Source organism: Apteryx rowi, unplaced genomic scaffold, assembly GCF_003343035.1.
Source record: "Apteryx rowi isolate R43461 unplaced genomic scaffold, aptRow1 scaffold_8, whole genome shotgun sequence".
Taxonomy (NCBI): domain Eukaryota; kingdom Metazoa; phylum Chordata; class Aves; order Apterygiformes; family Apterygidae; genus Apteryx; species Apteryx rowi.
The window spans coordinates 7353302-7359301 of NW_020451093.1; positions in this window are offsets into that span (position 1 = coordinate 7353302).

Sequence of the window (6000 nt, forward strand, 5' to 3'; positions counted from 1 at the left end):
GTCACAGTCTGTATTGTCACATATTATTGTCACACACAATTCAGAATGAAGAACAAAAGGAATGCATTTGGAATTAGAGTAAAATCTCAAAGCTATATGGGTGATAACAGTGGAAAAACTGAACTGCTTCCTGGACATAGGCTATGTCCGCTCCTCAGTTTGCCCCTCCTTTGGAAGGAAAGGATGAATAACTCGAATCCATTCAGCTGATCTTCCCCATTTTTGCCCCATGTGTAGTACTGTCCAAAGTGCTGGTCCCAGTACCAACTGACAGAATTATGTATGTGCGATCCAGCATCCCTCCCCAGCCTTGGGGCAAGTGGAAGTGCAAGCATGGATGAAGCGATGATGGCCCAAAACCTCCTGGAGGAAAAACTGGAAAAAGTCTTGAGCCCTGTCGTTGAGGCAGAACAGCCTTTTCTGTGTACACCAGTTACACTGCTGTTTTTTGTTTCAAAGCTAGGATTGTTCCTGTGACTAAGAATGGGAAAATCAGTTTTGTCCAGCCTCGTCGAAATCCATTACACACTGAATTTACTCTAATACAAATGCAGTTACAGAGGGAGGATAAAGGGGAAAGATCAATTAGAGAGAAAGGGGTAAATGAAGGAGGGAAGCAATTAACTAAGATAACATAGCAGATAGTGGTAAGAGAGAAAAACTTTAACAGGAAATGGCTATATCAGCCTAAATCCTCCTGTCTGACAGGAGAGCACAACCACTGCCTTAGAGTTCTGGCATGCAAGACTGGCCACAGTACCGTATATATCATATATGTTCTGGTGTGAATTTATTCAGGAATGCACATAAAAATTGACTAGTACTGTGCATGTCAGCTGTTAAACTCTCATAAGGACAGCAGGAAAAAATCAATGGGGCAGAAGATAATCAGCTAACCAAGACTGGGCACAATTACTAGTGCTTTCAAAACCTCAGTAGTGGTTCGGGCTTCTTTTTGGCAGAGATGATAGTGGCAGCTCCGGCAGCAAGGCCATGCTTCAGCAAGCTGTGATGTAGCCCCGTATGCCCTGACTTCACCCCTGGGGACAGGCTGGTGGCAGCGAGCTGTGAATTGATGGCAGCCTAGCGCTTGCTTTCCCACCACCGCTATTAATGCTTCAGTGATTGTTCCTGAATTAATGTTATTTCATTGAACCTTGCCCTGGGGATAAAGTGATGCTTAAACTAACATCATCCCCCGTCTCCCTGCTGATGATCTGGCTAGACTAGTCATTGTGTTTTTAAATCAGCAGTTTTGGAAATGGCACCAGAAGATGGCATCATCTGCCTGTGATGTTGCTTAACTCTTTCTGGACCTCACTGCATGAAGGTCTGTTTGTTTGTTTGTTTTTTTAAGATAATGGACGTGTTACTCTCCCTTGAAATAAAATTCAAGGTGTGGAGGGTTTGGGTTTTTTTTTTTTTTTTGGGGGGGGGGAAGGGATTGCATGATTGCCTATAGCTTCCTACAGTTAAGAAAGACAAATTAATCTGAACAGATATTTTTCCAAGTTATAACCATATTATGTGGGTTACTTAAGATATCATGTTTTGAATATTGAATAATTAGCTAACAAACATTTGGGGGTTTATACAAAGTGGTAAAGATTTTTTTTTAAGTAAAATCATTTTTTACAGATAAGTCAGCATAATATATATGACTGTTTAATGTGCTTAACATATTTAGATACATGTTTGAAGTAAGCACATAGTGTTTTGCAAATCAGAAACAATGGCTGCTCTTAAACTTTCTGCTAGCATATATCAAACATTTTCTGATCAAATATCTTTTGATTGGCAATACTCTATTTCAAAATCTAAACTTTCTGTGGAAGCATGTTGGTTTCAATTACTACTTTTAAACATCTAACCTGTACTACTATAAGGACCCTGTGTTCTATTCCACTTTGAATTGTACTAAAATTAATTACTCTGTTTCAAGTTTTGTCTTCTACATTACTATATAAAATACAGATCAACATTTTGTGTGTGTTTATATAAAAAAGTGATATTTTGACCTGAAATTTTTCCCAATCTGGAGTTAAGGAATTTTAAATTACAGAAATTCTCTTGAAACAAAGTCTTCTAAAAATCTAGTTTAAATCTTTGAACTGTGTTACCTTCCCAGTTATTCTGGAGTATTTCCTATTACCTGTTTTAAAACCTCTTCTATGATTTAGAGTAAGTAACATATCAAGATGCCATTACACAGAAATAGGAGGAAATTATCTCTGTAATACTGCATGCTAGTGAACATCTTATGGAGGGCTGGCTGTAATGAGAGACAAAATATTAAACAAAAAGAAAGGAATACTGATCTTGATCCAAGTTTTTCTTTAGCTAAATTTTCAGTTCAACCCCAGGTCTTGTGTCTCACTGCTAAATGACTCTGCGACATTCTAATCCAGTCCTGCCAATGTGCTTTGCCTGAGAGGCAAAGAGCAACTTGTGTCCATTCAATTAAACATTGCCTTTTATTGCCTTTCATTACATGAGTCAGATGGTAAATGCCTCAAGGACTTCTTTTTCCTCTGTAAAATAACACTCCTATATATTGCGTTCAATTAAATAACAATGTCTGACAACATTTCAAATTCAAGAATAGCATGCAGTACACGAAGTGCAAAAGCAAGATAATAAATAGCTACTCACAAACTTCCAATCACTTAAAAGCATGGCGTTATAAGGCCATGTCCATTTCTTGGATTAAACGGCCAATGGCTACCAAATCAGGAGTTCTGACTATGAGGCACGAAATCCACCTGCTGGCTCGACTCTTGGTAACTATCACCGCAAGCCCTGGAGCTCAGCACTTCCTAGATTAAGTGGTGCAAGTAAATGTTTCAGTAAAAGGGATATGGCTTACAGAAAAATTACACGTGTATAAAATCAGAAATTACTGCAGATGATGTTGGAATATGAAATAAGGAAGCATGTGTTTTTTAAGTAAAAAGGAAAAAGACCAGGACAGGATGGGAACTACAGGAAAGGAACCCCGGTGGCCCAGATCACGCAAGTAGTTATCACCTGTCTGGCCAAGGGAAATATTGCTTAAGGGATAATCATCTTGATTATCTTGTGAGTGTTGGTTATCCAGATCCTATACTTAGGCTTTTAAATTCTTTGCCTGGACAAATGGTCTGTAGCCTGGTCTCTCCTGAAGGATTAATAGGCCTCCTTCCCTTTGGTGGTGCATGGGTATGCGGATTAGGTTGTTTCTGTATTGCAGGTTCTCCCAAATGTCTTCTCAACATTTCTTAGTTTATTTTGTTGCCTCTTCTTCAGTCTTTGGCTTCCTAACTTTTTATTCCCTTTGAACATGTTCTTTTGGCTCTGTGGAAAAGACACAGGTTTTCACTTGCCCCAGGTATCTATCTCCTTATTTCTATGGGATCATCTCTCCACAAGAATCTCCGTTTTGCTGCTGTTCAGCCCTGCTATCACACAGGTCACTTCTTTTTGGTTTTCCCACAGCCTGAACAGCTTGGCCATAACGGTGGCTCATCTGTAGAGAAATGGAATCTCATTGTCGTCTTATGGTCAGTTCCCAGTCTCAGAGGAGAGGATTTGTTATTCCGTTTGGATCTCTTCGGCATCCTAGGCTGTTTAGTGAACTGTCTCAGCTGAGGCTGGCTCAGCTTGTGAGTTTCTTCAGGAGCAAGCAGAACTTCTGCCAACCCATATATAACTCTGCCAGGGTCATCTGAAGGATGGACTTTGAATCTAGCTGGAGAACATGCCCCACAGCCTTAAGAAAAGGAGATGATATCAAAGCTTTCTTTCTTTTACTTTTGTGGTACTGGTAGCATGAAAATTCTCTTATATCCAGGTGTAGTGTAGCTCACTAAAGCCAGACAGAGTGCAAGGGTATTTTTTGGAAGTACACTATCAGTTAAAAAAAAAAAAAAAAGCCATAGTTTCAGAAATGAAAAAGATTAATAATGATAACATGTAAAATTATAGGAATGGGGCATGAATACTTTCCTGTATCTTTTGAGTTCATGCTTTTTGTGATGTAGTTTCCCAATAAACAGTAAATCATACCTTCCACCATTTACTACTCCGTAAGTGAGGTGCCAGGGCATTGAGATCAAGGTGGAAGCTCACAAGCTCATGAAGTTCTAATCACCTCAGAGACTGACTGGAAACTAATGTTCCTACTATGTGGCTTAATACTCAACAGTCTAATAAGTAAAAAGAGCAGGTTTATGACAATATAGCATTGTCATACATTAACAATACAGACAATATAATATTGTGACAACATAATATTGTGACAATATTGCTAAGAAAAACGCTCTTTAGTGCATTCTTACTGGTTGCAGATTATACCTACTCTAATTAGAAAATAGAAATTTGCCTATCGTGATCCAAAATGAGCTCTTGGTATTGGAGAAAAATACAAACGAATTCATCAGAACAGTTGTCTTTTATGACTAAGCCCCTGCTTGTCATGACTTACAAATTCGCTATTCAGGGTAAAAGCTTGAAACATAAAAGAAATAAAAGAGCTAGATAATGGATAATCCACAGGAATAAATCACATTATATAACAATGTCTTATCACATCCTGCACATTGCTAACTCTCTTTGATGTAATTACTTTTAAGAAGGGCATGAGAGTCTTTTTAACTAGCCTGCTCTTTTCATATCCACATCAGGTAATGAGGACAACCACCGTGGCTAAAAGAAAAAGAAATCTCCTTAGGAATGCCAAAGAACTGACCATTGTCATCTTAATTATATGGCTGAGGCTAATTTAATGCAACTACAACTCTGTTTTTTGGAGGAAATTGATTGCAGGAGTTGCTTGGAGTGGCTATAGTCCAGGGAACATCTCCCACTTTCCAGAAAACCTCCATGGTTGTTGCACACATCTTTTAGCAGTCTAGCTTGCAGGGAGAAAAGGAGGGAGGAGGCAGAGACTAAACAGGGTAGTTTAAACTATTTCAGACAACTCTAATCAGTTAAATGAACTAACCTTGGTACAAGGTTGGGGGTGGGAGGTACTTTTCAGCAGGCAAAGAAGAAATATGGCCATACTCCTTATCAGAAAGTGAAGAGGGACAGCAAGAGCGAAGAGTAGGAACAGGCACTAAGACTTTGTTTTTCTCAGATGAATGTTCACTGACTGAATAGTGACAAACTTCTTGTTAATTTAACAAGGTCAAAGCTTTGCTCAGAGATACTATTTTTTTCTGCCCTTTTTCACAAAAATACCTAAGGGTAGTGTAAAGAACGGAAACACTGGCATGCCATCTGAGGAGGAGTAACTAAGCCTTTAATGTCTTTATAGATCTGACTTGTATCAGAGGCAAAGAACAACAGCTATCCTCTCATACCGCTTTGCTCCTGCTTTAATGTATGGAATTGTCCATTTCGTGTACAAAATGTCTGCAGAAGAGAGAAGCCAGCACGTGGAGGCCTAATCCAGAAAGAGCACCCACAAAAGAGCACCGTGTTAACTCATTTTCGTTTGTTTCTCCCAGGTTGCGTATAAGCGGGATTTCTGTTTTTGAGTTAAAAGGATAAATCCTTCCTGCCACATTAATTATTATAATTTACCAAGGACAAAACCCAAACCTAAGCGCTGGAAACGTACGCGGTTGGAGGGTGGCCGTGGGACGAGGGGCAGAAAAGCCCTCTCGCTGTGGGGGGCAAAACTGCCCCTGGCAAGCTGTGCCCGCATGTTTGCGCCCCCCCGGGCTCGCTTGCTCCGGGTGGGGTGAGCTACAGCGTCCCGGCCCCCAACTCCCTGGGGGCTGAGAGGGGCCGCTGAGGGAAGGGGAGCTGCTGGCGGGGGGAGAGGGAAGCCAGTGGGGGGGGCCGTTGAGGGGAGCCGTTGAGGGAGGGGGAACCGCTGAAGGGAACCGTTGGGGGGGGGCAGCCGTTGAGGGAGGGTGGAAGCGTTGAGGGGGACCGTTGAGGGAGGGGGAGCCGTTGAAGGAAGCTGTTGGGGGAGGGGAGAGCCGTCGCGGGGAGCCGTTGAGGGGAACCGTT